The sequence below is a fragment of the Lontra canadensis genome, unplaced genomic scaffold (genome assembly GCF_010015895.1).
Source record: "Lontra canadensis isolate GAN:19392208 unplaced genomic scaffold, GSC_riverotter_1.0 scaffold4, whole genome shotgun sequence".
In the NCBI taxonomy this organism is placed as follows: Eukaryota; Metazoa; Chordata; class Mammalia; order Carnivora; family Mustelidae; genus Lontra; species Lontra canadensis.
In genome coordinates, this window is record NW_022630998.1 from 33,030,137 (window position 1) to 33,056,491 (window position 26,355).

General features: G+C 38.0%; 1 protein-coding gene across 2 annotated transcripts in view; it reads right to left on the reverse strand.

The window, feature by feature from the left end:
* Positions 1-26,355, reverse strand: part of CMYA5 (cardiomyopathy associated 5) — an 89,043-nt gene that overhangs the window by 54,817 nt on the left and 7,871 nt on the right. The window contains exons 1-2 of one of the 2 annotated variants that reach the window (XM_032847756.1): positions 14,561-14,565; positions 10,243-10,249 (exon numbers count right to left, since the gene is read on the reverse strand). The exons of the other annotated variant lie outside the window; for it this stretch is intronic. The gene's annotated coding sequence lies outside the window, so the exon portion shown is untranslated. Of the gene's footprint in view, positions 1-10,242; positions 10,250-14,560; positions 14,566-26,355 lie in introns of those variants that run through there. 2 annotated transcript variants of the gene reach the window in all.

Here is a 26,355-nt window from a genome sequence, read left to right on the forward strand (position 1 = left end):
CACCACCCTGACCTAGCTTTTTATCATGTCGTCTCTAGTTTATTTCATTAGCTTCCTAATGTTTACCTCCCACCCTCCCTTATCCTTAACTTACCTTACTCCTCTTTCCAGACCTACTTAACTAAAATTTTCCATTATCCCATTCCTTGCTTAAAAAATATCAGTAAATCCCTCATACCTATAGAAAAAAGTTCAAAATACTTAACTTTCCGACCCCTAGTTGACCTTATTTCCAAGTACCCACTTTTACTCTATTCCTACCTTGGACATTTCTGTTTTAACTATGTAATTCATTGCCCAGTAAATACATCATGTGGACTCTGGATCAGAGCCATATGGACATATGGAGAAAATATAGAGACATCTCAAAAACAACCTACAGGCTGCACATTTCCTCATCTGTAAGCCAGGGATCATAACAGTACCTAGCTCTCCACATTGCTATGAGGATTAAATTAGTTAATACACATGAAGTGCTCAGGAAAAGTGTCTGGCATATAGTTAGTGTTCATTAAACACTATCTGTAATCGAGCTTCCACACATCATTGGATCAGAGACCAACGGAGCCTGGGCATAGCCATTTTCAGCTGCTATAGGTGGACTGCTCTCATTTGCCCTCAAGAGACTGCTGGCTTTAGCTGCAATTTCAATTGCCATTGAGCCCCTGTCTCAGACACTGCAGTACTCTTCTCTGAAATTTTCTTACACCTCTTCCTCCTGGGAGTTCACGCTGTTCCTCCATTTACGATTCTCACTCCCATCTCACTCCACCTTTTCTGTATATCTGAATTCTATCTCTTCTTCAAGGCTTAGTTTAAAAACCTCCAGTGTTACTATTCCTGATCAGTTTGGTAATCATGTTTGCCATTATCTCATAAGCATTAAGTTGAAGATTAAAACTCCAAGGGCTGTAACCTTCTAAGAATATGGCTGCAATTTACAATAAACACAAACCACCGACTGGTGTATATTTTTCTACAACAATAAAAACAAAAACAAAGAACTTCCTACCCTAAAAGCCCATGAAGCACAAGTGTTAAATTAAGTATGGATTTTTATAAGTATTAATATATAAGTACGTATATATTAATTGTTAACTTTTTGAAAACATATACAGAATTTAGGTCCCTTACTAATAATTTTTAATCATCAATCACTGCTTATGTCAGTGGTTCTTAACTCTGGACATATTTTAGAATCACCAGTAGGAAACTTTTTAAAAATACTGATGCTATCCCTTACCCCTCCCCACAGAGACTCTGATTTAACTATACTAGAGTAGGGTCTCAGTTTTGCTGTGTTTTTATGTTTTAAAAGCTTCCAAGTGACTCCAGTCTAAAGCAGAGTTGAAAATCACCAGCCTAAACAATCTTAACTATGAAATTTAAGTAGTATTATGCCTTTCTTGCTTACTTCAAACACTTCCTAGTTAGCCTAGGCTAAGCACCAAGACCATAAATCCTTATAGTTACATTCTACTCCCCTTTCTTAAACCCCAGAGTTTCCCCAACAGTCTCCGGCAAAGAGTTATGAGCCACTGAGATCCTGACTTAACTCTCACCACAGCCAGGGAGAGACTAGGGCAGCCAGAACCCCTGCCCATCTGGTCTTGAACAGCAAGCAGCCTCATCCATTTACCCCAGGGAACTATAAGTAATGTCACTTCTTATACATGCCATGAGTGCAAAGGGCTGGCAAGCAGTAGGAAGAACTAGTTCTTCTACTTCCTTGGCAACTCTGCTCTCACTTATTTGCTTTGGTATTAAACCACTGAACTTAATTAGAAATTAATACTCTATCTTGGTTCTGGATTGAATCTTATTTTACAATGTTTTTTCAAGCTATTTACATACTTAATTAAAGTTATTCCTCAGAATTTTCAATTCTTTCTACTCCTTCTCCCTTTTGTTTATTTAAGAGAAGGAGGATGAAATTAAAAATTAAGGTTGTGACATGCATCTGGGAAGTCAGCATTTTGAATGCCCATGATTGTAGTAGTATTATAAAAGCAATTATAAATTCAATTTAGAGTTAATTATTGATTGTAAATTTAATGTACTCAACCAGAGAAGTTTTCATTACTAGCTAGAATGAGTTCATGAGTACTTAGCAGAATACTCAAATGGTGATCATAGAAAGACAGAGTGCTACTGAGGTAGATTCATTCAATTGTTTATTTATTCAATCACTCATTCATTTCTTCGTTTAATGAACTTTTATTGGGCTTAAATACTTGAAACACAATATAAAGACACAGAACCTTCTCTCAAGAAATTAAAAATCTAATAAGGAGACAGAACTAAACACTTTAACACAGTATGGTTAGTACTATTCTAGAAGACAAGCAAGATACAGTGACAATGTAAAGAAGAGCGGACTTCACAGAGGAAAGATACTTGAGTTGGATTTTGAAGAATAAATAAGAGTTTGCCAAATGGATGAGGCATGGAGCTGGTGTGAGGATGGAGAGGTTATTCCAGGAAAATGTCACAGAATATGCAAAATGTACATATGAATAAGTCAGCCTGGCTCACTGAAAAACCCAAAGTATTTTGGGATGTCTGGATTTTTAGAGAGAAGCAAAGGAATAGAAGAATGACAGAGCCAACAGGAATCAGAGAATGACTATATTAGCATGTGTAAAACCACAGCCCAAGTATTCACATTACACTCAGTCTAAAAAAATAATTTCCCTTAATAGAAGAAAAATGGTCTGCACAGAGTTCAGAAATATATTTCTTATTCAGAAACACAAGTGTTCTCATCTATATGAAGATGTATACATCAGCTTCTCATAATTAATGGATATTGGCTATGAACATCATGTCATTCATTCTCCTCTGATTCTCACAGAGCAAACTTCTCATTATTACTTGGCTTCCCATGTAGAAGACAGACACATCTTGATGACCTGAGTATGTAGCTCACTTTCTGGCCCCTTTCAGAGTTGAGCAAGGAAAAGGTTTAGCAGGTCTGAGTTAGATCAGGAAAAAATAGATTGATACCAAAGCTGAGTGCCAAAGACTCTGCCTTCTTTTGAGGATAACCTTTATCTGATTAAGGAAGTTTCCTTCTATTCCTATTTGCTGAGAAAGTTTTTAAAATAATAAATGAATGTTAAAATTTATTAAGCATTTTTATACAATTATGGTGATGGCCATATCTTTTATTCTGTTAATATCAATTACAGTGATTGATTTCCGGTTATCAAACCAACCTTGAATTCCTGAAAAAACTGCAAGTGGTTTTGATGTGTTAAACCTTTTATATAATGTTGGAATTTGTTTACTAATACTTTATTTAGGAATTTTGCTCCTGTGTTCATGAAAAATTGGCCTGTAATTTATTTTCTTATAATATGCTTATCAGGTTTCATCACTGTGACCTCAAAAATTAAATTGGGAAATGTTCTCTTTCCCTATTCTCTGGGATAATTTATGGAAGATAGTATTATTTCTCCCTTAAGCATTTGGTAGACTTTATTGTTGAAGTCATCAGGACCTGGAGTCTTTGGAGTAACATTTTTAATTAGTAATTTAATTTATTTAATAGTTATGTGTCTATCTGAAATTTCTGTTTATTTTTGTGTGCAATTTGGTATGTTGTATTTGTAAAAATTTTCCTATTTAACCTAAATATTAAAAAGTCATTAGATTGAGGCACCTGTGTAGCTCAGTCAGTTAAGTGTCTTACTTTTCATTTTGGTTCAGGTCACAATCTCAGGGTTATGAGATCAAGCCCCACATCAGCTTCTGGTGTGGAGCCTGCTTAAGATTCCTTTTGTCCCTCTCCCTATACCCCTTGCCTCTCACTCTCCCTCTAAAAAAAAAAAAAAAAAAAGGTAACTGGATTAAGATTATTCAAAATATCCTTTCAGGATCTTTTAAATTTTTGTAAGACCTAAAATGCTATCTATTTTTTTCATTATTGACATCAGTTATTTGTATCTTTTCTTAAAATAACAGTCAGAGGTTATCATTTGGTAATCTTTTCAAATAAAGTTTGGCCTTATTGATGTTTCCTATCTCATAAATGTCCACTTTTTATTATTTCTTGTCTCCGGTTTTCTTTGACTTTAACTTATAATTACTTTTCTACCTTCTTGAGGTAGATTCTTACATCATTAATTTCCACGTTCCTCTTTTCTAATGTATTAATTTAAGAAATTAATTTCAGAAAAAAATTTGATGTATCATATAAAAGTTTGTATATATAGTATTTTCATTATTATCCACCTCAAAATATTTTTGAATTTCCACTGTAATTTCTTATCTGACCCAGAGATTATTTAAAAATGTCTTTCTCAACTTCAAAACACAACGTAATTTCCTATTTTTTTGTTAGTGCTTTCTAGTTTAATATGGTGACCAAAGAATTATTTATATTGTTATACTTCAAAATTTGTTGAGATTTGTTTTATGGCTATTTGGCCAAATTTGGGGGAGCTGTTTGTTTTTAGTATTTATGTGTTCTTGTAAAACACATGTGTCCTGCAGTCTTTTAGCAGAATTCTATATATGCTAAGTTTGACTTATTAGTTATCTTATTCAAATTTTTGTTTATCTTTACTAAAATGTTTTGTCTGCTTTTTTCTGTCAGCAACTGAGAAAGACCTGTTCAAATATCTATTATAAGTATGAATTTGTCTCTCTTTGTAGTCTGTTAATACCTGATTTACATATTTTGAAGCCATGTGATTAGGTACAAGCAAATTTAGAATAGTTATATATTTTGATTTTATTAATTTTTAATCATAATGAAATGTCCCTTTTATCTGCAAATAATGATTTTGGCCTATATATGCTTTGATACTAATAAAGTCATACTTTGATATTAATTAAACTATACCAACTTGGTTTTAATGTGTTCATTTTTCTCTTCTTTCTTGCCTTATTTCTGATTGACTATTTATTATTATTCCATTTTCCCTAACAGGTTGGCAGTTACATTTTACTATTTTTTTTAATGATTATTCTAGAGATTACAATATGGATCCTTGACCCATTAATGTCTAATACAAATTGGTATTTTTAATTTTTCCAAGACAACACAAAGACCCTAAACCACCTTAATTTCAATTTATATGCTACTGTAATTATATTTTAATTCTATAAATATTTTTAAATCCCATGGATATAAATTTATTACTATTTTAAACTATTGGTATTCATTTAGATTTACCTAGATACTGAATCTTTTTATTGTGTTTCATTCCTTCCTGCATTTCCAACAATCCATCTGGTATCACTTTCCTCCTCCCTGAAGGATTCCATTTAGTATATTCTTTACGGTGAATCTGGTGGTGATAAAATCTCTCTACTCTTTCTTTTTTAAAGTCTTTTATACTTCTATTCTTGAAAAATATTTTTTTCAGGGTATAAAATTCTAGATTGGAAGATACTTTCTTTCAGCACTTTAAAAATATCATTCCACTGTCTTCTTTCATTGTTTCATTGATAAATCAACCCTTAGTGTAATGTTGCTTTTCTGAAGATATTCTGGATTATTTCTCCCCACCACCACCCAGCTATTTTTAGAATCTTGTTGTCTTTAGTTTTCAGAAGTTTTACTATCATGTGCTTAGGAATCTTATCCTGCTTGGAGCTTGTATGGCTTCTTAAATCTGTACATTGATGTCTTTAATCATCTTTGAAAAATTCTCCATATTATGTTCAAATCTTGCTTGTGTCCCTTGTCCCTCTTCTCTTTTTCTGAGATTCCAGTTTTTCATAAATTAAAATTTTTCATTGTGTCTTATCTATGCTTTATTTTCATATTTCTTTCAATCTATCATTCAGCCCATTTATTCTGTCTTCAGGTGTGTCTAAACTACTACTACAACCATCAAATGTGTCATTGTTATTGTATTTTTCAGTACTAGTATTTCCATTCTTTTAGTTGTTTCCAGTCCTCTGACAAAGTTCTCAGTCTTGTCTTTTATTTTCATGTCCCCCTCTCCCTATAAATAAGTTCAGCATTACATAAGCATCACCCTCCTCCAGGAACCCTACTCTTTCTATAGCAATCCAAGTATGCCCTGAATAAGTAAGACTCTTTGTGGGATAAGAGTTTGAAGAATTCATGTGCTCTGCTTCTTCTCCATTTCTAAATTTCCCCCAATAAACCCTAATTTGTATTTTCACTGTGTGACATACATACCCCTTTGTATAGTGAGGAGGAGATATGATAATTCCTGAATGGTGTTTTGGTATCCTTGCTGATAATATTTTTATATCTCACTGTTAAGTTGACATATTTTCTAAATTTATTTGTGTGTATGTGCATTGTATTAGTATAAATCAGTTCTCAGGAGATAATTTTATTAAATGTGCTGGAAAAATCTAACTTTTTTAGTTCCAAAATGAATGATAAGGTCCGGGATATGACTATATAAAAAAATTCTTGTGTTTGCAATTTAGCAGTGATCAGCCTCCTTAGATACACCCTGTCTCTTTCCATTTCACTTTAGCTGAAACACAGACTAGTTACTTACTGAAAATTAAATTATTGGTCATGAACGGAAAGAGCCTTATGGCTTTATAATATTTTTCATTTTATGAGGGAGAAAACCAAAGAAAGGAAACACATACATACCCAAAGTGAAATTTTTTTAAAGAGGAAAATGGCTAGCCATCAAAGTAGAGCTACCAAAATAATGATTTCCCTTATCCCAGAATCATCTTTATTTTAATTGATACACTCATTTTTACTTAAGGGGAAAAGAACTATATATCTAAAGAAATGAAACAGGTCCTCAAACTTTGTATCTGAAGGCTAATATAATTACTATTTTTTGTTTCTATCGCTCAAGATTAATACTCTTGGAATGAACAGTCCCTTCTTCTGACCAACAGTTAAAGGGACATTCCTCATGGGAATATCATTATGAGCAATACCTTAGATTTTCATGATTTATTCCACTCTCAAGCAATCACAGTGCACTAAAATTGTATCAAATGAAAAAAGGTAATGGATAGAATTTTTTTCCTACTATATCTAATTAAAGTGCATTAAGTTTCAACTGTTGTAAGACAATAATAGAGCAAATCTGATCTTGCATATATTGCGAACTTTGAAAAGCATGTTTTTAAACTATAAAATATCAAACAAGCTTGTAATCTTATAATACAAATTGTTAGTATTTTATGTGGGGCTTAAAAAAAGAACCAAAAGTTCTTAAAAACATAATCACTAATTATACAACGAACATTTTCACCAAAAATTAATTGAAGACCCATATCCTAAGCAGAAAATTAATGATATGCATTGCTCAACAAAAGTAATACAAAATAGCTTAGGTTAAGAGGAGCTTATAAGCTATTAGGCAGTTAAGGGGAAAAAACACATGAATCCATGAATGAAAAAATTATTATAGAGGTTTATCATATCTTAATATAAAGTCCTTGTTTTGTAAGTATACTAAAGACCACTCAAATTTATTGTGGATGTAAAGAATAAGTATCTTATTTTCACAATGACCAGACATTTCATAAGTGTGGGGTTAGGGCCCTTCTTGAAACCCATTTATCTTTCTACCTTTATCTTCTATTCCTCTTCATGAACCCTGTGTTCCCACCAAACATCAGCTTTATGCCTCATGGCTTTGCTTACATCCTTCTTCTTACTTGGAATGAATCATCTCTGTACATGCTAACTTTACACTTTTCAGAAACCAGCTCAGATATCAACTTCTCTATGTTCCTGTCAATGATTCTCTGAGCCAAAAGTCATTTTCCTCCTCTAAACTTCTGGAATCTTCATGTAATTTTCTATGGCATTTACCTTTCTACATTAGAGTTATTTTTACATATATCTTAGCTGCTCTACAAGGCTATAAACTACTTATGAGCTATACACTACCTATGAGGAATCATGTCTTTTTGATTTTATGAGCATTCCTCTTGTGAAGTTTTTCCAAAACATTCACCTTTGTTTTCAGAAAAACAGCTCTTCTACTTTTGCATTCAGTTCATCAGTTTAGTAATATTTAATTAAATCATGTAATACCAATAGCAAGTACAATTCAGGGTCATGAGTTCAAGCCCCTTACTGGGCTCCATAGTGGGCATAGAGCCTACTTATAAATGAGTGAATAGAGTAGAATAGAATAAAATAAAATAAGTGGGTAAATAAGTAAGTTCTGGAATAGTCACAACTGATCTTAGTAAAAATGTTACTCAAAGGGGATGGGGTAACTGGGTGATGGGTATTAAGGAGGGCAGATGTTGTGATGAGCAAGGGGTATTATATGCAACTAATGAATCATTGAACACCACATCAAAAATTAATGATGTACTATACATTGGCTAACTGAACCTAATAATTTAAAAAATGATGAGTTTATTAGAGAGTGGATTGCTACAAGGTATGGTTAGCTTACCTTGGGCATCAGCCTGTTTTAAGGAGAAAATGGGGATCTTTGGTTACTCTAGCCCATTAGGTTTAGTGGAAAGTAGTTAAAAGAGTTTATATTACTTTTTTGTATATTACTAATTTCCATTTATACCCATAGAATTTCTGTTTCAGATGAATTTCAAAACTATACAATTTCTTTAATCATTATTGACTTTTACTGATTTCACTTTGAAGCCCAAAATCCAGATTCACTCATTCAACAAGTATTTACCAAACTCCAATTATGTAGGAGGCACTGTGTTAGGCACAATTTTTTTTTTTTTAACAGCAAGATAAGCATTTGTCACAAATTTTCTAAAAGATCTTTATAGTTCACTTCAAATTAACCAATTTGGTCTCAGCTATAGATTTATGGCAGAACAATAAGTTAATTTTTCCTCATTTTATTCTTCTGAAATCTAAGAATGTATTTGGCTTGCTCCTGGAGGCAGCTCCACAGTAAAGCAAATTAAGTGCTTTGCTAAGCCCTCATCTCTATAAGAGTGTTGCCAGACACAATCAACATTCTCTCAACCCAGTCTGAGAACACTCAGTTGTGTGAGAACATTTTTTCTGCTCATCTATACAAGGGAGAATGAATAAATTGTGCAATATAAAGATTCACATCTTTTCAGATTTTTTAAAGGAGTTTTTTTTTAGGGGCGCCTGGGTGGTTCAGTCATTAAGCCTCTGCCTTCAGCTCAGTCATGATCTCAGGGTCCTGGAATCGAGCCCCGCATCGGGCTCTCTGCTCGGTGGGGAGCCTGCTTCCCCCACCCCTGCCTGCCTCCCTGTCTACTTATTATCTCTGTCTGTCAAATAAATAAATAAAATCTTTTTTAAAAAACAACAAAAAAGGAGGTTTTTTCAAATCTGCAAAATCTCATAAAATACATGAAAATAATTTCTTTAAATTATTAACTGAGACACGAATTGCTCATTCTAGGTATTTCTTTCCATGTGAAAGGATACCTATTAGTATAACACTCCTACCTGGCTTAGCTTCCCTCTATGACTGTTTCCTATTTTTACTCTGTTCCTTGTACTGTTCAGTATATAGAACAGGCCCTCCTGTGGAGAGTAGGTCCTCAGAATTCATGACTGGGTATATAAGTCTGTTTATTTCTGGGATGTGGTATTAGAAAACACATTGTAATCCTATACCTAAGCCACATTCTTTGATATCATCAGCTTATTGGTAATAAAGTTGACATTTTGATCTCTATGTGCCATTACTTTGATTTATTTATCAGGTGTCTCTGAATTTAGGCAGGGGGAAGAGGGTGTTATGTAATAATCTACTTGTCAGAGACCAATATACACAAATGACCACAAGTACAGCAGTTGGCAAAGCCTAAAGGACATCACTTGACAACAAGAACAGATATGATAGCTAACCTACGTGCTTGTGAGCATCCACCATAAACTGATAAGTGGACTAATCAGACTAAGAGAAATCTGCCAGTCAGCATTCAGCAATGCCCTATTCACATGTGGGTTTCTTTTACAAGCACACAGACTTGAGCACAGCTTTATTTGCACTGGTTTTCACAACTCCAGAAATAAAATGGTTGACATGACGCATTATAAGCAACATAGACCAATATTAAAAATGCATTACCCATGGTCAGTGATAAATAATATTATATCCTTGGCAAAAATGTTCATGAGCTGGAAAGAATACTCATTGACAGTCTGAGTCAGATTGTACAAAAAAGATAAAAGTTGGTATTCTTCAATGGCTTAGGCTACTTTAGCCTCGGGCCATGCCAACTCAGGCTGGTCCTGCAGTGATCTGCTGACAGGAGGAAAGAAGCCTGGATCCCAGCACTTTCTCTGACACTCACCTGGTGTCTGATCTCTTGCATGTAAACAAAGTAAAGTGCCTGCTCGCATGTTGCTTAAATTCTAGTATAGGGGAAGACAGAGAAAAAACAAAGCAAACATACAAATGTTTGGTAGCAACAAGTTCTATGAATAAAATAAAACAGAAAAATGGGATTGAGGGCCATGGTTTGAGTTGCGGTGCTATACTGTACAGGGGGTCAAGGAAAACCTCTCAGTTAAAGAGACATTTAAGCAGAGATCTGAAAGAGTGAGGGACTAAGCATGCAAATACCAGCAGAAAGAGCAGAGCAAACAATACTACTAACATCGCTCGGATGAGACTGCTTGCAAACACACACAGCAAAGATGGAAGTGTGATGAAGCGGGGCAAGGGAGAGAGAAAAACAAGAGGTGAGGCCAGAAGGGTAACTGGGAGCTGGTTCACCTGGGCATAAAGGCCATGGGAAGTATTTGGATTTCACTCTGAATGGGACAGTAAGCCACTGGACTGTCAGCCCTGCCATCTTCTAATAACTCAGAAATAGGCAGCTAGGCAGACTAAGCTTGCTGGCCCAGCTACCACCCTGCCCGACCCCAACCAGGAATTTGATTTTTTTTTTAAAGATTTAACTTATTTATTTGACAGACAGAGATACAAGTAGGCAGAGAGGCAGGCAGAGAGGCAGGCAGAGAGAGAAGAGGAAGTCTCTCTGCTCCACAGAGCCCAATGCAGGGCTCGATCCCAGGACCCTGGGATCATGACCTGAGCCAAAGGCAGAGGCCTTAACCCACTGAGCCACCCAGGCGCCCCCAGGAATTTGAATCTTAAGAAGCGTCATTGGATGGCTGAAAATCCACAGCCCCCAGGACAGATAATCAGACTTTCTTGTTCTCTGGACCCACCTAGCACTCCACTAGTTCTTGCCCAGTTCCTCAGTCTACCATTTTGTTCTGTGAGATTTTCAAAGTTCTAACAGATTCTATTTTCTATTTTGTATATAGAGAGTTGTTTCTTTGCTCGCTATCAGAGATGGCTAGCTTATCAGCAAGCTTGTTTCTCTTCTTTGTGAGCTTACAAATAGTCTATGCTTCCCGGCCTCCTTTAAGTATGGCCCGATGGCAGCCAAGTGACAGAGTTCTAGCCAATGGAAAGTGAACACTAGTAACATATGCCATTCCTAGGTCAGGATCATTAAAATCTCCCTCTCTACTTTTTGTGACCCTCTCTACTTTTTCCCATGCACAGTTTGAAGGACAGCAACATTAAATCCCACGTAATGAAAAAGGCAAAGCCACAAAGGTAAGATGCTTCAGTCCCTGAGTCACTACTTGGAGGAGAGCTGCCCAGCCAGAAAAACCTGCATGGGACTTTTACACAAGCTCAAGAGAAACTTTTATTATGATAATTCACTGAGATTTGGTTTGTTACAGGAGCTAGTGTTAACATTTTTTTTAAATTATTAACATATAATGTATTATTTGCCCAGGGTTACAAGTCTGTGAATCTTCAGTCTTACACAATCACAGCACTCAACATAACACATACCCTCCCCAGTGTCCATAACCCAACCACCCTATCCCTCCCACCCTCATCCTCCCGCAGCAGCCCTCAGTTTGTTTCCTGAAATTGAGAGTCTCTTACAGTTTATCTCCCTCTTGATCCCATCTTGTTTCATTTGTTCCCTCCGTTCCCTCCATGAACCCTGCCCTGCCTCTCAAATTCCTCATATCAGAGAAATCATATATTAATTATCTTTCTCTGATTGACTTATATCGCTCAGCATAATACCCTCTAGTTCCATCCACGTCATTACAAATGGCAAGATTTCGTTTCTCTTGATGGAGCAGCTAGTGTTATCTAATACAAACCTAACTACGTGTCTCAGTCATCCTGAAACATCTCACTCCAGCATTAAACATCTGTACTACTTGGCATAGAAAACACTTCATACACACACACACACACACACGTGTATATATATAAAAGATATATATTTTTTCATATATATATATGAAATATTTGATGATACAAGTAAATGAAAACATGCTTGTAAAATATTAATCTAACATTGATAAGCCTCCCTTAACTACCACAACTACTATTTCAGTCCCATAATCAGAGCAAACCCAGTTAATCGATAATATCTTGTAATTAAAAAACAAAACAAAAATGAGCCTGGCAAAATAAATACTAGGAACCCTATTTTCAAATTCTAACAAGTATTCATAATACGGAAAGTAATGAGAATACTAAGAGGAATAATATAGTGCCTGTCTTCTAGGAACATCAACCCTAGTATGTTGATATATCAGCAGAGAGCATTAAAATACAGTTGACACATGTGATAACAGAATGTGCAAAAGCCATCAGACATGGATATACGAGAAGGAAATTTTTTAACTTTGGAGTAGATTGGGGCAGGCTGTGTGAATACATGTGAGGGGAGGGGTCTGGAATATAATCATAGAATAGAAGGCTGATACCACGTTTTGTAAAATAAAAATGAGTTTCCCAGGAAGACCAGTTTAGGGATGGTTGTGGACAATTCAAGTAAAAGGAACAAATACAAAAGGGGGGAATTGTGAAACCATAGGGTCTGTCTGGGTGTACAAAAGTTTAATTTTGAAAATTGAAAGATCCAGTGGTATATATGTTAGTATTATTTAGATGCTTTCAAATGCCACTATAACCTCCAAGTAGATTGCAAAATACCCATCACTCAGGGCTTTAGACAGTCCTGATAACTAGTTAATGATGAGGTACACATATGCTTGAGATAACTTGGGTCACCGAGTGCCTAAACTTTCAACCACGAGTAGATGAAGAAATGATTCATTTGCCAGTGCCAGGTTTCAAAATAGTGACTATCTTTCTTCTTTCTGACTCCCATCCCTCTTGAACCAAAATATTATATGTGGACCATAATCATAAACTTATCCATTTACTTCAAGTAGGAAATGTCTACCCAGTAGTGGGAAAAGTGTTGTATGACCGATCAGGACTCTGGAATTATAGGAGCCATTGATCTCCCCAGAGTTAAAAAGAGTAGTTTGGGTTTTGAAGTGAGCAATCAACTTATGAATACTTGGGAAGATGTGACTGGGTGGCTCAGCTCGTTGAGCCTCTGACTCTTGATTTCAGCCTGTGCGGTAATCTTGGGGTCACGGTATTGACCCCTGCATAGGCACCGTGCTAGGCATGAAGCCTGCTTGAGATTTTCTCTCTCCCTCTCGCTGTGCTCCCCGCTCCCAGCTCACACACACATTCACTCTCTCTTACAAACAATAATAATAACAATAAATGCATACATACATACATACGTACGTACTTACTTACTTACTTAGGAGATATTTATCTTTTCAGGGTCTGCCCAAGAGTTGGGGGCCATGATTCAATTAAGTAAACTACAGGCAAGTGTCTAAATCTACCAGAGAGAAGTATAAAAATTCATCCACCAAATTCTCCACTATTATAAAAAACTAAGGGCAGAAAGGTGCCAAGTCTAGAGAACCAAAATAAATGAACTATGGTATGACAGCACTGTTTCATAGCTTAGTGACTATTTCAGACCAAAATGTGGGCAAATCAATTATTTGTGGCCTTGGGAGTTCCTCACAGGGGCACTACTGACATTTGGGGATATGTAAATTCTTTGTCATGGTAGGGAGAGGCTGTCCTGTGTGCTAAGAATGTTTAGTAGTATCCCTGGCCTCATTCCACCAGATGCTAACAGTATTTGGCCCCCAAACCAAATATGTCTTCAGAATTATACTAGTTGAGAACCATCGGTATAGATAGACCCAAGAATGAGGGGAAAAAACAATCAACCATATGCAACATTAACCTTGGCTGGGCATGTAAATGAAAAACCATGGAGGATAAGAACATTTGTGTTCTGGGATTCCCAGTGAGGACTTAAACACAGGCTTAGCTCTTTAGCACTGGAATTCTTCAAGAGCTACCGAGTATTAGCACAGAACAGAAACTGTGCCCCACCAGCCACTGCTGTCACATTCCTGTGAAGGTTGAGGGGTGGTTACCAAGAGACAGAGCACTTCATCTGAAAAGAATGTGTCAGGCTGGGATCTTTTTAAAATAAATCAGTGAGTCAGGATAGACTTCTCCCCTGCTGTTCCACTGACTTTTTTTTTATACTACAATTAAAACTCCATAAAAGCATGGAGGATGAGGACTAATTGTTCCACAAAGTAGGAAAACTTTGATCGGTTTTCCTCATTTCCTTAGTGACCCCTAGTAATTTTTCTTAGGTTTCTAACAAAGAAAGAGTGCTTAGGTTTTGGTCTTGAAAATAACAATAATACATTGAAAGATAAAACCCAGCTCCTCTGTTAGCTCCCATTCTCTCCTATGAAATGAAAAGTCCATGTGCCTAATATAGTATATGGCAACATTTTTTCTTTCCTGTCATTTTTTAAAGGGAAAAAAAAAATTATACACCAAGACCTCACTCCAGCAGATGCTTCTGAGCTGAACAAGTATGGGTGAGAAACGTCTGGCCCTGAAGTTTCCAGAGAGACCTTCCATGTACCAGCAGAGAGGCTGGGGGGAATAGAGGGTGGCTCTCTGGGCCTGTTTGGAGGAACCTCACAGAGATACCACTGGCCACACAATGAGATCACTTTTACCTAGCTGATGATCCCCTCATCAGGTCCAAATGCCACTGCTAGAAAAAAAAAATTTACCTATATAATAATGCAGACATTAAAAGCAACATCATAAAAGGAAGTCTCTTAAATTCCAAAGAGAAAAAGAGACAGAGATTAAATAAAATTAATACACTAGGAATAATTTGCCAGTAGCTTGCTCTAGTCTTTTCATTTCTGACAGTGAAATCTCAAAAGTAGAAGTCAGCAAAAAATAGATTCAATAGTTTAATTTGCTTTTATGGGGGACCATGTTGGGATAAATAGATTTAAGGTAAAACTCTGTATCCCCCGAATCATTTTTATAAGAATTTAAAGCACTTAGACATCTTTAGCAGTTCTAAAGATTAAGATGAATTTCCCATAACATTCTCTTATTCATCACCCACAAAGACAGAAAAATCCAGAAAATTTTTAAAAATTGTATTTATGAGATCTAGCACAATGTTTTAAAAAGCATAGTAAAGGCAACACTTATCTCCCTATTCCTCATTTGAATTCAGGTGAAAAGTAAAAAAAAATTTTAAAGATTTATTTATTTATCTGAAAGAAAGAGAGAGTAGGGGGAGGGGCAGTATGAGGGGGAGCAGACTCCCTGCTGAGATGTGAGGCTCAGTCCCAGGACGCTGAGATCATGACCTGAGTTGAAATCAAGAGTCAAGATTTTAATGTTGTTTTAAAAATAAGAACTTTTCCTAATTGTCAATCATAAATTTCACTGTGAGAAATGTGGGAAAACAGAAAAGAACAAAAAAAATTAAAATGATCAATAATCCCAACACTCAATATACTGGTGGATTTCTTCCATTCTTGTTCTACCCAAAGACGTTCTTTTTCAAAAAAAAATTTTTTTTCACAAATGGTATGTTTTGTAATGTGCTTTTTAAATTTTTAAAAATATATTCTAAACATTCTCCCATGCTATTATTCTGTTCCAATAGCTATTCTCAATGTTCTTGGTCTCAAAACTACTTTATCCTCTTAAAAATTATTGAGGACTTCAAAAAGCTTTTGTTTATGTAGATTGTATTTTTTATTTTTATAGTATTAGCAATTAAAACAAATATTTTAAAATTTTATTAATTCATTTTAAAATAAAGTAATGCTTACATGTCAACATCAGTAATGTATTTCACAAAACCTAATTCTATTTTCCAAGACAAACAAACAAAAATATTTAGTGAGAAAAGTGACATTATTTTAGAGTTTTGCAAATAATTTAAATGTTTGGCTTAACAGAAGGCAGCTGAATTCTCTTATCTGTGTCTGCATTCAAAATGGAGATATGTTCGGGGCGTCTGGGTGGCTCAGTGGGTTAAAACCTCTGCCTTCAGCTCAGGTCATGATCTCGGGGTCCTGGGATCAAGCCCCGCATCGGGCTCTTTGCTCGGCGGGGAGCCTGCTTCCTCCTCTCTCTCTCTCTGCCTGCCTCTCTGCCTACCTGTGATCTCTATCTGTCAAATAAATAAATAAAATCTTTAAAAAAAAAAAAAAACAAAACAAAACAAAGCAAAAAAACAACATGGAGATATGTTCTCTTAGCAGCAATATATGAAGAAGGGGGATGTGACCCTTAATCTCAGGATGGTGAGTCCAAGCTCATGCTGGGTGTGGAGCCTACTAAAAAACAAACAAATAAAAAGTATATGAAGAAAATCTAGCCTCTCATAGGTAGTTGAAAAACGGAGGAGTGACTTTCAGATTTACCGTGGGCGTTTTTCTTTATACCACACCAAACTTGACAAGTGGTAGTGTTTTAAAGATTAGTTGCAATGTGGAATCTAAAAAAAAGAAAAAATCCAATGGACTTTTCCTACTCTATACTTTCATGAAAGAGTGAAAGTGGCAAATGCAGACTGCAGACGTGCTAGTATTACAATGGAAATAGTTTTCATCTTGAGGACACCCTGAGAGATCAAACTTTGAGAGCTACTACTGGTCTATCACTTCATATTTAATATTTAACACCGCATTCTATCACCGTCTAGAACACTTTACCTCATACCCTACTGTCAATATTTACACTATTTCTAAGTTTTTACTATTATTTTTAAAAAATGCTATGACAAACACCCTCATATATACCTCTTCACATTTGTTTTCTTAGAATAAAACCTTAGGAATTTGAGGATTAAACTTAATTTTTTCAGGATTTTTTAATAAGATTTTATTCATTTATTTGACAGAGAGATAGGAGAGAAGAAGTAAGCAGTGCAGGGCGGAGGGAGAAGCAGGCTCCCGGCTGAGCAAGCCCGATGTGGGGCTTGATCCCAGGACGCTGGGATCATGACCTGAGCCAAAGGCAGACGCTTAAGGACTGAGACTCCCAGGCGCCCTTTTTTCAGGATTTTTATGCATGTTGCCAATTTCCCCTCCAGAAAGGTTTATCAGTTTGCATTCCTATCAGTAGCCTGTACAAGAGCCTTCCGTCCTTACCCACACTTTTATCAACCCTGGGTACCGTTTGAGCCCTGTCTTGAAAGTTGTTTTTAGAAAATCACAATGTGACTGGGCTAGTTGTTAGTGAGCTCACTCTCTCAGATGAAATACAGTACTTGAGATCTACTGGAATTCTCTGCTCACTGAGTACTTCTCTGATAATTCTACCACAATGTTTATTTATTTTTATTTTGCATTATTACAATTATTATTTACTGTGGGCCTTCTACTTGACAACAAGTTTCTTCAACAAAAACCATGTCTCGTTACCTTAGTATCTACCACAGCACTGAGCCCATGGGATACAGACAGATGGGATAATGGTGGAAATAACATTTTTTACCTCAGAGAGATCTGCATTTAAATCCTGGCTTCACCACATCCTAGCTGTGTGAGCTTGGTCATATTACTTCCCCTTCCTTTCCTGAGCTTGAAGGTCATCCTCAGTTAACAGGGAGACTAAGATGTACTTTCTAAGGCAGCTGTGCTGCAATGACACGTGTAAAATACTTCGTACAGTACTTGGCAAATAACAAATGTTTCATAGGTTTGTTCTTTGCCTTCTCCTTTCCAATGTTAACTTCACCTTGTAAAGCCCAGACTTTGAGGATCTATAGATCCACTTTGATTTACTCAGAACATGGTCATTAAGAGAGAAGGCATCTCTCTAACAATGATTACCTCAGGAAAGTGTAATGTGAGTTTTCTGGTTATTCTTCCCTGGATTGCTCAATCCTTACTCATTCTCTCAGTAAACATCTATGCGTATGTGCTGTGTATTCCAAAGACAAATTACACACAGTCTCTAAATAAGAGAAAGAATGAAATCCTTTTTAGTGCCAGATGCCACAATCATGTTGAAACCTGAATTCAGAGAAAAGCTATTCACCAAACTGCACTGAGAGAACTTCCTAACTGTACATCCCAGGGGTGGCAGGAACTTCATTTTTTACCCTATTGGGGCTCAAAGCTCACAATTACTGCAGTGGGGCTTTAGGACAGGGTATTTTAATGTGACCCTGAGATGTATTCAAATACATTTCTAACAAGAAAATTTTGACATTTCCTGACCACCCGACTGAGGAAATGAAAGACAATAGTGAACTAGGTACAGAGCAGACTGACATTCACTCCCAGCTTTAACTCAAAAGTAAAACGAAACACCAAACAAAGAGAGTTAACTTGTGCATCTGGCAGTACACCCCAATAAAGGTGTGGGGAAGAAGCCATCAGTGGGGAGCAGCACTGCTGGCCAGCAGCAGGAGCCCATGAACCTGCTCAGGTCAGGAGGTCCTGACAGATCCTGAGAGGAGGGGAGGGGAACGGACACCCGTTCACACTCTCCTCTCTTCCAGGGGCACATGACACCCTGGTGCACTCATAGTTTCATTTGCTCCCACACATACCCACGTCTTTCAGACTCTGTGGTTCAAAGAGGCCCTGCCACTCTCACCAGTACATCCTGGAGAACTTCGAGTGCTAAGGCTTTAACAACTCCGGGAGAGATCCAAAGAAGTCTGGGACTCTTGAAGTCAAACTGAGATTGATCGTGAACTTTTAGCTACCAGCACCTGGATGGTATCTGCTAAAGTCTGTGTTAGGTGACCAGAAAGCTCTCTTCAGGTCCATAATGCTATGTTCCACAGAGTTTAAAATATTTGCAATAGGGAGGCACGGGAATGAGAAAGATGAGTTCTTCCTGATCTAAAGCAGGCTTTGAAAAATTCGCCGGCAGTAAGTTGTGGTGATGAAGTGGAAGGCAGTTTGGGTTTCAATATTGTAACTGTTGACGTCCAAAAGATTCCTTATTGGAGGAGAAAAGTATTTTGGAAAATGTGGGACATGACTCCACCTTAAGGAAGTTCTTTTGGCTATCCCTGAGGAACGGCACATGTATAGCCAAGAACTCCAGGAGAAAAAGTATCTGATAGAAATGTTAAGGAGAGGGCCCCCTGGGTGGTTCAAATGATGAAGTGTCTGCCTTAGGCTCAGGTCATGATCTCAGGGTCCTGGAATCGAGCTCCACACAGGGCTCCCTGCTCAGTGGGGAGTCTGCTTCTCCCTCTCCCTCTGCCTTCTCCCCTTGCTTGTGCTCTCTCTCTCTCAAATGAATAAATAAAATCTTTAAAAAGAAAGAAAGAAAGAAATATTAAAGAGAGATTAAAGCACTCTTGGTGCTAAGAACAAATGCCCTCAAGCTAGCTTAAGTTGGGGCGAAGGGGCACTTAAGGAAATAGAGATTTTTCATGGAATCCAAGGGCAGATGTATCCAGGCCTCAGAGGGAAGAGGAAAGAAGAAAACCATGAGGCATCTTGTCTCTCTGTCTCTGTCTCCTTTAGCATAGCTTCCTCAGTTTCTCCCGCACATGGCTCAATAGGGCTGCCCCCAACCAGCACCTTCAGTCCCAGAGTCTACACAATTGCTTGGAGTTCTTAGTTGTTTTTTGTAACAATTATTTCCCAGGGAGATTAAGAGATAAACCAAAAACAAAAACAGAATCCTGGCTTTCTGGAAAGGTATTTTATTGCATCTCCCTCTCTCAACCTCTGTATTTCAAAGAAAAAAGAGAAGGGGGTAGGAAGAACATTATAAGCTCACCTCTGGCGGATGGCATGAATTGCCTTGATGAAGGACAGAGGCCTTCCCAGTGACAGAATAGAGTCAAATGGCTTTCACTCTCTTACCCCTGTGTAGACAATAAGAGATGTTCGCAGAATTCTGGAACAGAGGCATTCCTTGTATGTGCTCTATTTTGGGTGGATTGTTTTACAGTTTTAGAAGCTCACTTGAGTGATCCCACATTCACAGTCCTACCCTTCCCTTCTCTATAGGATCTCCTCTCCATACATCTTCTATATTCCAGACTCCCTGCCTTGACAGATAGCATTTATTTAGCTTTAAAGAGCACTTTTTTTTTTCTGGGTACTAACCCAGACACGAAGTTATGCTCAGCAATTTTAGCTAATGTTCTTCTTGGACAGGTTGCAGAAGTAAATTTAGAAATTTTTTCACCAAAAGAAAAATTAGCTAACAACTTTTTAAAAACAGAAAAACCAGTATTCTATCCAAAATATTATTTTTTAAAAGACTTTATTTATTTATTTGAGAGTGAGAGCATAAAAGATCACAGAGGCAAAGGGAGAAGGAGAAGTAGGTTTCCCACTGAGCAGGGAGCTGGATGCAGGACTTGATCACAGGACCCTGAGATTATGACCTGAGCTGAAGACAGATGCTTAAATGACTAAGTCACTCAGTGTACCCCCAAACTACTACTGAAAAGATCAAAATAAAGTGGAGTAGATCTCCAAAAAATTGAGACCTGTCCCCCCAAACCTTTTGTTTCTAAAACTAGCTAAATAGAAAGTTTGTCTCCATTTCCAAGTTACCAGAAAAGACAATATGATACTACTTGAGTCTCATTTCACCCCCTGACCAGGGTCGAAGTAGCCCCCCTTGTGAGTTGAACCATAAATCTCCAAAGGAGGATTGACCTAGGCATATAGGACTTAAATAATTAAAAGGCAATTAACTTTCTAATAATGCAAACAGATTGGAGATTTCCATAGAGCCTGGAAACCTCAAAGCAGAGATATCAAGATGTACATGACAGCTCATGTTGAGGCCTAAGTTAAAGACTTGTTTTTATCATAAAATGGAAAGTCAAAGCTAGAATAAACAGTGATCGTTAAATTAAGGTGATATTTCATGGGGAAAAGGTACCTCAATGTCCTATGGTTATATTTGGTCATTGCTCTGTGTTGTATCTCCAATTAAAGTCTTTATGGAAATAATAAGCAGCTGGTTTGTTCCATTGTTTTAAAAAGTGTTATACATCCATAGAAAAAGCAAAATCTACCACACTATGTATTAAACGTTCTGAGGATCAGGTAATAAAACCTGAAGAAAGCCTAGTCCAGGGCCTCATGCTGTTCCAGTAGACATCTGACCTCTCCTCCCATTTGGCAAACCCTCCACCTTGTGGGTCCTGGAGGGGGCCATGCCAGATATTCTCCCCATAATGATCTTCACATCCATTCCAGACTGCCTTGAAAGCCACTGATGAAGAAACGACACGGAAGAGATCCTCATTCTCTCTGGGGTAGCATAGGCTGCCGTTGTTGTAATCCCGACTTGCTGGTATGGGTGTGGCAACAGTACAGATGGTGACATCTAGTGCCCAGGAGTGATGGCAACCATTACCTTACCCAAGAACTTTTTCTAAAACACAGCTTTATTGAGATAAAATTCACATGCCATACAACTCACCCATTTATAGTGTACAACTCATTGGTTTTTAGTATATTCACAGAGTTGAGCAACAAATCATCACCATTAATTATAGAACATTCTTATCATCAAAAAAATACATTCCACACTCCTTAAGCATCCTCCTCCAATCCTCTCGCCATCTCCTGTGCAGCTCTAGGCAACCACTAACCAACTTTGCCTCTCTACAGATTTGCTTCTTCTGGACCTTGCGTAAATGTGGAAATGGACAATATGTAGTCCTTTATGTCCGTCTTCTTTCTCTAAACGTATTGTCTTCAAGGTTCATCCATGATGTAGCATAAATCAATACTTTATTCCTTTTTATGGCCAAATAATGTCCTATGTATGAATGTATCATATTTTCTTTATCCATTCATGGGTTGATGGACATTTCAGTCATTTCCACTTTTTGATTATTATGAATATGCTGCTATGAACACTTGTAAACAAGCTTTATGCAGACAGATCTGGTCATTTCTCTTGGGTATGTACCTAGGAGTGGATTGCTGCATCACATGGTAATTCAACGTTTAGCTGTTAAAGGAACTACCAGATTGTTTTCCAAAGCAGTTGTAACCATTTTACATTCCCACCTGTGGTGTATGAGGGTCTGGTTTTCCTGTTATCTTCATCAATACCTATTATTGTCTTTTTTGGTTAGAGTTAGAGTTAGAGTAGCTGTGAAGTGGTATCTTGTGGTTTTGATTTGCATTTCCATGATGGCTAATGATACTGAATACTTTTTTCATGTGCTCATTGGACATCTGTCTATCTTCTTTGGAGAACTGCCTGTTCAGATACTTTGCCCATTTTAAATTTGGGTTATTTGTCTTTTTATGATTGAGTTCTATAGTTCACCAGACCAGTTTTGAGGCATGGTTTTAATTGTTGTTCCTGGCTAATTCCTCTTTTCCACACTTCTCATGAGTCTCTGAACTACCAGTATTCTGTGAATACAGTCATTTTGTGCTTAAATTGGTCACAGTTAGCCTCTATTGCAACTTAAAACCTGACAGACGCAGACTAGAACCCAAGGCCCCACCCCTCACCCAGAGAAAAGCACTCACATAAGACAAATGGAAAACTGTTTGGGAGACTGGCTTTCTGAATTTATGGTTCTCAACTCCTAAGCTCTGCAAACTCAGTCCAGGGGAACTTATGACAAGTGGAAACTCTGGCAGTTTGAGTAGCAGGTAAGAACTGGAGCAGAGAGAAATGGAAAGAAAACTCTAAGAAATGGTTGCCATTTCTTGCCATTCTACTCTAAGATTAAGTAGGCCATTGCTTGTTGGAAGTTATTCAGATGCTAAGGCCCCAGTTTTCTGCTGCTGGCAGTCCTCTCTCTGCCTTGGTCCACAAAGGCTGTGTGACCTGCATCTCCCGTCAACCTGGGTTGGTATCCAGGGATTTTCTTCCAGCCAAGTATATAAATGGAGTAGGAGTCCTAATTCTATCAGCCGATTTAACTACACATTTTGTTATTGGGCAATTTCAGTTCATATATCAACACTGCCGACTTTGTGTACGCTTTCTTCCCACTCCTCCTTTTGCATCCTGGATTCTCAGAGTCAGGGAAATAAGATTATCCCTCTGTCCCAGAGTTATAAGTGATCTGAGGTCAAGGGCATGAAGAAAGTTGTTTTCTGCAGTGTCCTAGGTAATAGTCTTCCCTCATTCCTCTGAGCAGGACCGCAACTGTAGCTCTAAAGGGCCGTTGGTGCCCTCTCACTCCTAAGCACCCACTTTCCCTTTTCTGATGCCCCCTAATCCCAGGAGAGTGTCTTAGGTCCAGTATTGGAAGGGGTTTGTTCAAAAGGGAATCCAATCTAAACCAGATGCTGACAGGTTTAAACTTTCAACCCTCTCAAAGGTGTGAGCACTTCTGTCCTTAATTTCTCTCTATGTGGCTGGCCTTTTGCCAAATTCAAAGACCACTTGTGAGCTCTCATTCTCTGTGCCCTTGTCTTGGCACCCAGGAACAAAATGATTTAAGACTGTGATGGTATAAGCGATGTTGATCTGAGAGAAGGAAACCTGAGGCCCTGGGATGAAATGTTTCATGGTGAGCTCCAACCACTTGTCCATTCAACAACCATTTCTTAAGCACCTACTGTGCACCAGACCCCGTGTCCTAGCTACTGGAGACGCAGCAGAGAAGCGAAACAAGGCCCCTGCCCTCATGGAGCTTCCCTCTAGTGGTGGCAATAAACAATGAATAAACAAACAAACAAAACCCACCATTTCAGATAGTGATGGTGCTATGAAGAGCAATCTGAAATAGTGAATAATGTGATAGTGAAAGTTAAGAAGAGGGCCTGATGGGCAGAATGGCTGAGGAAACTCTCTCATCATCGGTACTGACACCTGGAGAGCAGGTCTGGGGAAGAAGCACCAGAGAGAGGAAAGAGCAAGTCAAAGACAAGCATGCAGGAAGAGGCTGAGCACGCTGGAGGTTCTGAAAGAAGCCAGTGGGGGTTGTGAACATCGCAGAAGAGTGTGAGAGGAGCTGCGAGAGGTAAGCAGGTCAGGCAGGGCCTTGAGGTCTATGCAACACTCAACACAGAGAGGTTAAATGTCTCGCACCAAGTCACACAGCAAGTACAGAACCAGGATGATAATCCAGGTCTTTTCAATCCTATCACATGTTTTTCCATTATAACCTGGTTTATGCCCCAAATGGTGCTGGATGAAGAGGGGATTTCCTGAAGCCCTTCTTGGAGATCCAAAAACTCTAAGAGGAGACAAAGACCACATTGGTCTCACTCTTCTCCTCATTGTCTCCTGAAAACAAACAAACACACACTAGAAAAGCAACCTTTGAAGTGTACCATGCTAAATCCAAAAATTCTTTTAAACAAAGGATCCGAATTTTAAAGATATTAAATACCTATTGAACATTTATCATATGATCCCCTAGAACATGTAGAGAAGTTATTTTGGTGTTACTGTTTGACCTTATGAAAATTCAATCACACGAGATTGACTAATATCTATTTTTAAACACAAGAGCTTCTCTCCCCATTACACCCTAGGAAATTTAATATGCTAAGATGCTGGTCAGAATTTGCTACTACGTAGATTTTCTGGATCTTTTATGCTTTGCTTTTGAAATTAGAAGCAAACTGAAATTCAAATTTTTTTAAAGTAATTTTACACTCAAGTGAAAAAGAAAGAAATTGACTAATAAAGACCAGATTGTGTATACTGTGTACACATACATAAAATCCTGAGGTGAGCCCTGAACTCATGACCGTTCCAGCACTAACTCTGCCATTAGACTAGGGCTAGAATCCTAGCACATTTTTCCAGCTGCCTGACATTAGATAAATTACTCAGTACTGCTAAGCCTCCATTTTCTCTTCCCATAAAACAGAGATGGAAACAATGCCTATATCATACAGTTATTGTGAAAATAACTCAAAATAACAAGTGACAGTGCAAGGAATAGACTCGCTATTCCTTGAGTAAATACTGGTTTCCCTTCCCTTCTCTGGGTCTCTGCTTGCTCATCAGCAACGTAACTCAGGGAAATGATGCTAAGGCCCCTTCCAGGTTAAGTGCCAGCAGCAGCCAGGCTTTCCTGCCAGACTTGGACCCAGAACAGTGAAACATTCTTCTGCCGGCAGAGAGAGAAGGGCTAGCCAGATGGACCCAGAGACTGACACAAAACTCACAGGGAAATGAGCAGGGAAGCTTTAGGCTCTGAGACTTGATGGGCCAGGGTCCTAGTAGACCCTCACCTCAGTTCCCCAGGCCCAGTTCATTTTACCAGTGTGTTCACTTCAACTAATTGCACATGAGATTATGTTTACTGTCTGCCCTCTCCAGAAACTGAACTCTAAAGATTAGGGATTCTGTTTGGTTCACTCACTTTGTGTAGTTTCTTAATAAATATTTGCAGAATGTGCCCCTTTTCTTATAGAAGGTACATTTCTGAAATTGAAGGTGTCACGAGCTTGGCTAAGCCATTCCCAGGTATTGCTGTCTCAGCATCCATTTTGTTTGTCTAAGTGACGTGCAAGAGCCTTGAAGAGACAGCAGCCTCTCTCATGCTGGCACATGCCCTGGGTAACTGTCTGAAGAGTCACATGACCCTGGAAGTTCCTGATATGACTTCCCCAACAATTCTTGTGATCAACAATCTCCCCCACCCTCAATGCCTCTCTGCTGCATGCCCCAGATAAGAACCTCATGAAACTTACCGAAACCACACTCATTTTAGTTTGAATTGACTGATCCAGTCTTAGCCCAGGAAGCCCCAAAATCTTCCACTCATGGACCCTAATAAAGGCCTATGTCCCAGGTCTTGACCTCCTCTCTGCCCTCTGCCTTGACCTCCCTGTGTGGCCCCTTGAGCTATGCCATGTACTTCCTCCAGGTCTTGGAGTAATAAACTTCTCTACTGCTATTTCTCTTGTGGCCTTTTGAAGAACAATGGCTCACCATCTGGCCCCCTATGCTCCATTTAACAAATGTTAATTTAACAAAGTCATACCAGGAGGAAATTAATCTTATTTACAAATCGACAATTTTAAGTGCCCTACTGAAATCAGCCATTTAGATGAAATTTGTGGTGAACATAAATTTGTTTAGCATCATGTGAATTTTTTTTAAGATTTTATTTATTTATTTGACAGACAGAGATCACAAGTAGGCAGAGAGGCAGGCAGAGAGAGAGAGGAGGAAGCAGGCTCCCTGCTGAGCAGAGAGCGCTATTCGGGGCTCGATCCCAGGACCCTGGGATCATGACCTGAGCCGA